This window comes from Camelina sativa, chromosome 3 (assembly GCF_000633955.1).
Source record: "Camelina sativa cultivar DH55 chromosome 3, Cs, whole genome shotgun sequence".
NCBI lineage: Eukaryota > Viridiplantae > Streptophyta > Magnoliopsida > Brassicales > Brassicaceae > Camelina > Camelina sativa.
In genome coordinates this window covers 21,275,536-21,286,124 of record NC_025687.1, presented here as the reverse complement: position 1 = coordinate 21,286,124, position 10,589 = coordinate 21,275,536, and the positions used below count along the sequence as shown (strand labels likewise).

Below are 10,589 nucleotides of genomic sequence, written 5' to 3'. Positions count from 1 at the left end.
ATAAACCACTGCTTGGCCTTTTTGTGGTTTTTTTTTCTCACTAGCACGATACACACAATCACTTCTCGATAAGTCATAAATTCTCAGATTACTAAGCTCATATACACTGAATTCTAGAGTTCTCTCCCTATATTTTCTTTTGTAACTCTCCCACTACCACTTTTTAATAGGTCTATGTCTTCTCTTGGCCCGTGAGCCCACCCCTTGATTGACGGTCGGTTATGTTACTTTCTACGCTACTGACTAGTTGTGGAGGCACGGTGCCACTAATCAATGGAGAAGGCGCCGTAAAACAATTGGTGGAGTTTAGGAAATCTAGTTTTGTGTCTAAAATTTAATTGTAATATTGGATACATTTTGTAATCATAATAGCACATGAAGGGGTTTTAAAGTGAATTTCTTAACATAAAATCATCCAAAATAATTAAAACGAAGGAGAGAGTAGAGATGGGTTCTTAAGTTTCAAAGAAAACTATGGTTTAAGCCCAAATGCAACATGTCTTGTTCTAATTTGTTAATTTAAATTTATCATTTCAAATTTAATTAGATAACGAAAATAAACTAAAAATAATACTATTTTGTTAATGAGGATTTAGTCATTGAAGATGTTCTAATGACGTTACTATCTATGAGAAAAATACATATACTACTCTTTTTTATTCTTCAAAGATAATAATTAACTTTCATATAGTAAGTTTTTAAATGAAAATCTCTTCTGAAGTCATATTCAAAATAAAATGACCAAACATTTATACCCATTTATGGGTGGATGTTGATTGAACCCATTTAACTTTTTTTTTTCTTGAAAATAGTTGAATAAACTATACAGAGTAGAAAATATTATGTAAAATAGAAATAATAATATTCACATTTATATTAATTGTGTTTTTTAAAATATAGTCAAAATATTAATGGATAGTCTTGAATACATTGAATAGAAAGAAATCTGGGACTTTTTAATGACTAACTACGGTGGACATTCATCTGACGGTTATTAATCCATATCGTTATATGATTATAAATAGAGGATTATCTTTCTATCTACCAGAATTTCACATATTCAAAAACATTTATGTACGCTACTTCAACCATTTTTCATTCATAATTTTCTCGTCTCTGTTTCTCTCCTCTTATCTCTACCCTGCCACTTGTTTTCGTAAACCATATATCTCATTACTTTTGTAGACTGATAAGATTTGCAATGGATAACCTCATCAACATCCCAAAAAACCCATCACCATCAACCTTCGGCCTTCCTCCTCTAGCTCTCACACAACTACGAACTGTGAGACCATCTGATGACTTCAACAACTACTCCTCTGGTATTGGTCCAAGTACTGCTCCTAAAAAACAAGGGCTTGGTCGACCAAAGGGTTTCAAAAACTTGAGGACCCCGGTGAAAAAGGCAAAAACAGAAGATCCCAAAACAAGAAAGGTTCTCTCTTCCCGAAACTTTGATTCAGGGATAACCAAAGCAGAAAGGGAAACCGGAAACCAGGAGATAGTTGAGTTGGTTTTGAAGCGGTAAGACGGAGATTTTGCCAACTAAATCTCCAGAGAGACATGCTTATAACAGCGATCGTTAATTGTAGGACTATGGGGTCCAAACTAATATGAAAAGGAGGATTGGTCTTGTTCCTGGAGTACAAGTAGGAGATATTTTTTATTACTGGGGTGAAATGTGCTTAGTCGGGCTTCACAAACAAACGGTTTGGTGGCATTGATTTTATGACGGCTGATGATGGTTCAGTAGAACCTCTTGCAACAAGTGTGGTTACATTAGGACAGTACGATGAGGAAACCGAAGATCTTGAATGCTTGATTATTCTGGATATGGCGGAACGGATAAGAACGGTTTACCTCGTGATCAAACTATGGACAGAGGAAACCTTGCACTTGATACCAGTAGAAGAATAGGAAATGACGTTAGAGTCATCCGAGGTAGAGGCGACCCCAATGATGACACGAGAAAGGTATACATTTATGATGGACTTTATCTAGTTTTTGAAACGTATTATGTGATAGGAAAAAGCGGGGGTAAAGAGTTCAAGTTTAAAATGGTGAGGAAACCAAAACAACCTAATTCTGGTTATGCAAGCTGGAAATTAGATGAAGAATTGAGGACGCACGACCCGAGGCAGGGTTTTATACTTCAAGATCTTTCTTTTGGAAAAGAGGATTTCCGAGTGCCGCTGGTTAACGATGTAGATGAAGATGACAAAACAATTCCTGAAGAATTTGAATACATCACATCTCAGGATCACTCAAGAATGATGCTTGATTTAAACATCGATCCCCAAGAATTTGGATGCCGTAATTGTCAAGGTCAGCCATGCTTTCATCAAAGTTGCATGTGCATGCGAAGAAACCTTGGTGAGTTACCATACCATAACTCCATTTTGGTGTGTCGAAAACCATTGATTTACGAGTGAGGTGAATCTTGTTCATGCCCCAACGAATGTAAAAATCGATTGGTTCAAAACGGTTTGAAGTTACACATGGCAGTGTTCAAGACGACAAATTGTGGTTGGGGTTTACGTTCTTGGGATCCAATACGAGCCAGGACTTTTATCTGCGAGTTTACTGGTGTGAGGAAGACAAAAGATGAAGTACAAGAAAACAATAATTTCTTGTTCGACTCATCTCGCTTTTATATGAGGTTTAAGTGGAACTACGAACCTGAACTTGTGTGTGAGGATGTATGTGAAAGTGTCCCTGAGGTTTTAAATCTTACGATGCAAGTCCTGATAAGCGCCAAGGAAAAAGGGAACGTTTCTCGATTCATGAATCACAGCTGTAAGCCTAATGTTTTCTGGCAGCCTATTAAATATGATACATTTGTTCGCATTAGGCTTTTCATTAGGTTAATTAGATAGTGTTGATATTATGGTTTTTATATTGTTTATGGTTATTTTATAATTTAATTTATTTTTATGCGTTATGATTTTTCTTAATATTTTACTATGAATCGATATAAATATATATTTTTCAATGATTTTGCTTATTTTGACTTATGTTTAGGTTTACAGATCATGTGAGCTTTATCCAAAACCATTGATGTTCCTGCTGTGAATAAGACTGAATCTATAAAGGAACCATACAAAAAAATCGATATGGTATTGATGATTCTCTTTTTGTTTTGCTTTGTTTATATGTTTGTTTATTTCAATAGGATGTTTAGTTTTTGTATTTTTTTTGGTACTAACGAATCTTACTTGCTAATCATGTGTGATTCTGATTTTTTTTTCTTTTTTTAATAGGTAAAACATTTTTCTTATTCGCTAATTTAGTGATTGATATATATTCTTTAGTTGGTGAATTATATCATACTAGATTAAGACCCGTGCTAAATTCATTTTATTTTTATAGTAATTTTTATATAAAATATAATTTATGTGATTGTTTTTTGAAAATATTTTGGATAAAACATCATGCAATAAATTCAAGTCCTATTTTGTAAGTTTTATATTGTTAATGATTCTAGATAAGTACATGTGCTATAATACTGGTTAAATTTTATTTTCTAAAACAAATTGCTTATTTTATATTTTAAAATAAATTTTAATATTTTGTATTAGTTTATGTATGTTCTACATCATGACTTGAATGTCGTTATAAGACATAATTTTGTAAATTTAGTTTTTAAAAAGCAGAGTTATTATATTATGAGTAATTTAATATATTGTTATACTTTTTGTTTTAATATACTTGGTTTTTTGAAATTCTTTCATATTATAGTGATATATTATTGACATTGCTATAACAAATCAATTTAGAGTGTTTATAGTTTTTAACCTTTATATCAAGTTTCAATATTTTCAAAATATTTCAAAATAAATTATTTGAAGTTTATTATATTATATAAAATTAATATTTTCAACAAAAAAAATATGAAATTGAATTTAAATATTCAAATTTTGACTCGTTACTCAGTAATTTTTTTAACTCAATAGATATTATTTTTAAAGAATAATATTAATAAAGCTTGAATGTTTTATAGATTGAACAATTTATATTTTTTTTTTAAATTTCAATTTATGATATATTTGGAAATAAGACCATTTTTTAATTATAATAATTAATATGAAAATTTATTTATTCCACAAAATAGACTCATATCAAAAGATTTCAATATGGATGAATACTTTAATAAAGGAAATTAATATGGTAAGTTAGATAATATCAAATAATTATTTAGAATATTCTCTTTAAGATTTTCGGAAATAAATTAAAGTTGCACCCACTATTTAACTTGGAACCAATTAATCTATCAATTAATCTATAACCTATTTGTAACCAACTTATCAAAATTATATAGTCTATAAAACAATGTTGCGTACTTCCCTTTTATTATAAAAGAGATATATATTTTGCCAATAATTTCAGTCATCATCCTTTTTTCGTTTCCAGTTTTGATTATGGGGAGTCTCTCATTGGTACTGATGTTTTTTGTGTGTTTCTTCTCGGGTGTGGTTAGAGTTTTCAACTTACGGTGTAGAACATTAGATTGAACTAAAAGACAAAACTCATCAATCGCGACGTTTCATATTGATAAAAATTCTTACTGATTTTCGGAAACAGCTTAGAAATAATTTTATTTGATCCAGTACACGGGAAATTACAAACTGTAGTGACAAGGGGTTGTACCGAAAACGACGAGGAGGAACAGAGGCTGAGAACACATTTGCTTATAATCCCTATTATGACATGACCTCGAACTGGTCACCAGGTACGCTCTAAACAATTGAAACAATGTTGGACATGAAAAACTGGGATATGTTAATTTGTTTATTATTTTGGTGAGACCATAGCCGAAAGAGTCCGTCTAAGTTTGTGAATGGTAGATGTGCTACGTGATGGGAATAGAGAACAGTAAAAAAGAAAAATGTATAACAGATTTCTAATTCAATTTTTTACAAACATGTATAACAGCAAAAAATGAGAAAGACAAAAGATTAAAAAGAAAAATGTTGTCACTCGAACTCGTTAGGTTAAAATATATATATATATGTCAACTTCAAATATTTTCGAGCTACCATGGCCAAGCACGCAAGCACGTTCATGGAACTTGATGTTACACGTATATGGCTTATTGTACGTTAAAGAGCCCTTAAACAAACACAAACCTCTTCAGTCTTTCTTTTATTTTTATTTTCTTTCGGATGAATCTTGTTCATCCATAATTAGAAAAACTTATGTGTTGGAAGGACGCACACACTACAAGAAAACAGGTAATTTACGACTGCACTAATAGTCATTAAGTAGTCGCTAAATCGCAAATAACGAGTAAATTACGACTAATAACTGTTGTCATAAATCGATAGTCGGTAAGGAAATTCAGTCGTAACATAGTCGGTAAATAACGACAATATTACGACTATGACACGTAGTCATAAACGTTGTCATAATTTAGTCGTTACTATTTACGACTATTTAACGACTATGTTACGACTAATTTGATAATAGTTGCGAATTTGTCGTTAAATTATGCGACTCTGTGGCTACTATCAGACGACTATTTGATGACTATGTTACGACGACTTTAAGCCAGATTTAATGAATTGTTTGGCGACTATAGTGATTAAAACCATAATTGTTTTGTTTTGTTTTTTAATCGAATTACTAATGAAACAGAAACCTAAAATTCACATTTTTAATAACCAAAAGTTCACCACAATAGTAATATGTTTACCACATTAGCAATTACAAAAAAATCCAAAATGATCAATCAAAAACTATGATTGACACATCATCCCAAAGTGACAAGTTCATAATAACCAAAAGAGAACCTAAACCATAATAACTAGCCTAAGAAGTAACCTAAGTAGGAGCTGTTCTCTGTGTTGGAGAGGCGGTGGATGCATCACTTGATTCAGACTCTTCGAATTCGACAAAGGCCAGACACATCGTACGCATGAACTTTTCCAAGTGCTCTATCTTCTTCTGTTGGTCAGCCACAACTTTGGAATGTTCTGCTTCACGAGCAGCAATCTCAGCATCACGTTTTGTAGTATAGTCAACTTGTTCTTCAATTATACGATGAGCTTCCTTCACTTGCTCTTGCAATGCTACAAACAATGGCGACTCTCCTCGTTCATAGCTCTTGCCATTGAGAAGATCCTGAAGATGATCCTTGAGGCTTCCAAGTCCAAAAAGATTACCTCGTGAATCCTTCTCAGTGGACTTAGAAAAGAAAAAAATAAACCTGTTAGTTCTGAAAATGAAAGTTTTGAAAACTCTTTAAATATAGATTGTGAAAATGGTACTTTACCTGAAGAAAGATGGCAGTATAATCTTCTGCTGTGAGCTCCTGAGCTCGTGAAGGATCTGACTCGATCTCATATATCTTAACTTGTAAGTTTTTCTCATAAGTTGAGAAGATCTTCTCGGCTTTTCGATCGACATACGTACCATCTGGCCTTGTATGTGTCTCTTTGAAAACCTCACCAAGACTCACAGGTCTCCCAAGTTTCTCTTCCTGGAATGTTACAAAAACAAAAAAAAGGTTAAGACATAAGTTAAAGTTACAAAAAAAATGGTAAGACGTAAGTTTAAGTTACTCACCAAGCATTGTTTGACTTGTTGATACGATGTTGGCCCAGATAAGTGCGAGTGTGGACCGAGACCATTACGGTCTGACATAAGAGCATTGGAATAGATTCGACTCCTTTCTTGTGCTTCTACAGTATCCCACTGCGCAACCATTGTTTTCCAGAGTTCACCTGCGATCCATTTAGGTTGCACTCGACTAGTCCTACCGTCGCTTACCATGTTTTTCATCCGGCGTGGACATATCTCATAGAAAAAATGTTGCACTGTCCCTGTTATCAATGGATCTCAAGTGTGTGTTTTCTAGGTAAAAAGAAAATAGAATTAAGTTAGTGATAAACAACAATTAAAACCTGTCTGTGAATGATATAACAGAAAACTATACCGCAAACTCAAGAAAGTATCTTTCTCGTCTATCCGGAGGTACACATGACCAATTATAGTATTGACCATCAAATTTGTTTGTAAAAACCTTTGTAATTGTAACGCCCGCGAACCAAAACTCTTTGGGGGTGGGTGTCGATCGACACCCATGTTGGTGTCGGTCGACACCACTTATTTCTGGTTCGACCAGATTGTTTTAATTATTGATTTGGACCGGTTTGGTTTAAGGAAACCATTGGACCAAGGTTAAAGGAGAAAACAACCTAGGGTCGTGTTTTTGTTGTCTCACGCCGCTTTGAGAGAAAATAAAAGAGAGGAAACTGTTCTTGAGGTTCTAGAGGGAGATTGTGAGATTTAAAGGCTTTGTGGGTGAGATCTTGCTGTGGGAGTGAGGATTCAAGGCTAGGAACGTGTGGGAAGCTTGCTGAGAGTGTGGATTCGTTCATTGTTGGTCAGAAATTCCTGAAAAGAGGTGAGTGCATGACCATGGCTAATCTAAGCCTTTGATTTCCTTGTTCTTGCTTGTTTGTTGTTGTTTTATGTGTTTTCTTGCTGGGGATTGGATTATACAGGTTCCTAATGATGTTTTTGGCATGGTTTTTGAGTATTGGATGATTTGGAGGAGATTGGGAAGCAAGATTCGACTCTCGGCTTCGTGCGGATCGCAGTTACAGGTGGGTGTCGATCGACACCACTCTATCTCGGTCGACACCAGCAAGAATGGGCATCAATCGACACTGTGGGGTAGTGTCAGTCTACACCAATGCCAGTGTCGGTCGACACTAGGCTGGTGTCGGTCGACACCTCCCTTCCAGCGAGACGTGTTCGTTTCCTGGTTTGTATGTTTTGTTTGTTGTTTGTTTGGAACATTGGAATCACTGTTGCTTGTGTGTATAGCCCAGTAGATGGGAGGATTGCCTCACTGAGTGTTTATCAAATACTCATGCATCTTAATTTGTGTTTTGTGTGCAGGTAAAGGCAAAGTGTGATCGTGGAATCAAGGCAATGAAGAGGAGGATGTTCTAGGGACTGGATTGGTTGTTGTCTGACATTGTTAGGTTGCTAGAGTTGGGTCTTTAGAACTTGCTAGGTTGTCGGTTTCTTGTTCCTTGTTGTTTGACATTGGAATTGTTATGTCTGGATATTGGTTTTTGTTATTCCGTTATTGGTTGTAATTGTGGTTAGGTGGCTAGTGAGTATGGGACCACTAGTTGTAGTTTATTATTATTTATTTATTATTATTATTATTTATTATTTATTAAAAAAAAAAAAACGGGTCAGGTCGTTTTAGTTTGGTATCAGAGCGTTTACGGTTCTAGGTTTGGGTTCACTAGGTTTCTGTTGTGTTGTCTGGGATTGCATGTCTTGATTCATTATATGAGTTAGTCAATTGTGTGTGGCATGAAGTCTGTGGCCCCGGCTCAGGCTCAGGTAGTGCCACCAGTGGTGGCGGAGGAGCGGCAGCCAGTGTCTGCGGATATGGGGGTCCATTCTCGTTATATCAGCATGCTGACAGAAATGGGCCGTATTGGTACCGAGCGATTTTCAAGAGGTACAGATCCTACCGTTGCGGATGCGTAGAGGAGGAGTGTGGAACGTAACTTCCAAACTCTGAGGTGTCCTGAGGGGTTTTGGGTGGACATTGGGGTCCACTATTTGACTAGTGATGCTCAGTTGTGGTGGAGTTCTGTAGCAGCCAGGAGAGTGCAGAGGGAGATGTCTTGGGCTGACTTCGTCTTGGAGTTCAACCACAAGTATTTCCCTAGGGAGGCACTGGATAGGTTGGAGGTGCAGTTTCTTCAGCTAGCTCAGGGGACTCGGTCAGTGCGGGAGCTTGACTTGGAGTCCAGTCGACTTCTGAGGTATGAGGGTCGGGATATGGAGTCTGAGGAGGCTCAGATCAGGAGGTTCTTGAGGGCCCTATGTGATGACTTGTTGAGACTACAGCAGGGATAGAGGAGGATATCCGGGCACAGTCAGTGGCAGCTAGCCCAGCAGTCCAGCCTAGTAGGGCTCAACATCAGGGAGGTTCTAGCAAGGGCGGTAAGCCTGCGCAGGGAACCAAGAGGAAGTGGGAGGCTAGGCAGACGTCGAGTGGTGCGAGTTGCTTCAGTTGTGGGAGCAAGGACCACAAGATTGCTAGCTGTCCCAAGAGGAGTGCCCGTCGACAGCAGATCATGTGTGCTATTATTGCAGGTAGCCAGGGCACATCAAGCCCTATTGCCCCAAGTTGCAGCCGGTAGCAGTGGTAGCGTTGCAGCAAGTGCAGCCAGGAGGGCAACAAGTGGCACGGATTGAGTAGACGTCACGGGTTTAGACGACTGTGGAGACTGGTGGGACCAGTGCCGGGGCGATCACAGGTAAAATCTCTGATACTTTGTTTTTGTGAATTTTTATTAAGTTCAGATTTTTGTGTTGTCCTGTGAAAAAATGTTAGGTTCTCAACACATGAGGTTTGTGTAGGGACCCTGTTGGTGGGCGGGTTTAAGTCCCATGTTATGTTTGATTCTGGAGCTACTCATAGCTTCATTACCCTGAACTGTGCAGAGAGTGCGGGTATCGTGGGAGATCCCGGCGAGCGTACAGGAGTTGTCAGAGTTGTTGGAGGCAAGTTTCTGAGGGTCATTGGTAGAGCGAGGGGTATCGATATTCAGATCGCGGGAGAGTCTCGGCCTGCGGATTTGCTTATCAGCCCCGTGAAGTTGTATGATGTTATTTTGGGGATGGATTGGTTGCATCGGCATATGGTTCATCTGGATTGTCATCGGGGTAGAGTGGAGTTTGAGCGTTCGGGAGGGAAGTTGGTTTATCAGGGGATTAGACCGACTTCGGGGAGTCTCGTGATCTCGGCCATTCAGGCTAGGAAGATGATCGAGAAGGGCCGTGAGGTTATCTGGTTATTATATCTATGCCATAGTCATTGGAGAAGTCTACGGTTAGCGGTATTCAGGTTGTAGAGGAGTTTGAGGACGTGTTCCAGTCGTTGCAGGGATTACCACCTTCTCGGTTTGATCCTTTTACGATTGAACTGGAACCCGGGACGACACCGTTATCCAAGGCTCCTTATAGGATAGCTCCAGCAGAGATGGCAGAGCTGAAGAAGCAGCTTGAGGATTAGTTAAGCAAGGGAGTCATCCGTCCTAGTGTATCACCGTGGGGAGCGCCGGTGTTATTTTTTAAGAAGAAGGATGGGAGTTTCCGCTTATGCATTGATTACAGAGGTCTCAGCCGGGTCACTGTGAAGAACAAGTACCCTCTTCCGAGATTTGATGAGTTGTTGGATCAGTTGAGAGGTGCTACTTGGTTCTCCAAGATAGATCTGGTGTCGGGTTATCATCAGATCCCGATAGATGAGGCAGATGTGAGGAAGACTGCTTTCAGGATGAAGTATGGGCATTATGAGTTTGTAGTGATGCCTTTCGGGTTGACTAACGCACCCAGCAGTGTTTATGAGATTGATGAACAGTGTGTTTCAGGAGTTGCTGGATGTATCTGTCATCATTTTCATCGACAATATCCTGGTTTACTCTAAGAGTTCTAAGGAACATGCAGTGCATTTGAGGGCAGTTATGGAGAAGTTGTGGGAGCAGAAGTTGTTTGCTAAGTTGAGCAAGTGCAGTTTTTGGCAGCGTGAGATGGGCTTTCTGGGTCATATT

General features: G+C 37.7%; 1 pseudogene; it reads left to right on the top strand.

The window, feature by feature from the left end:
* On the top strand, window positions 1,202-2,876 carry LOC104779168 (annotated as a pseudogene).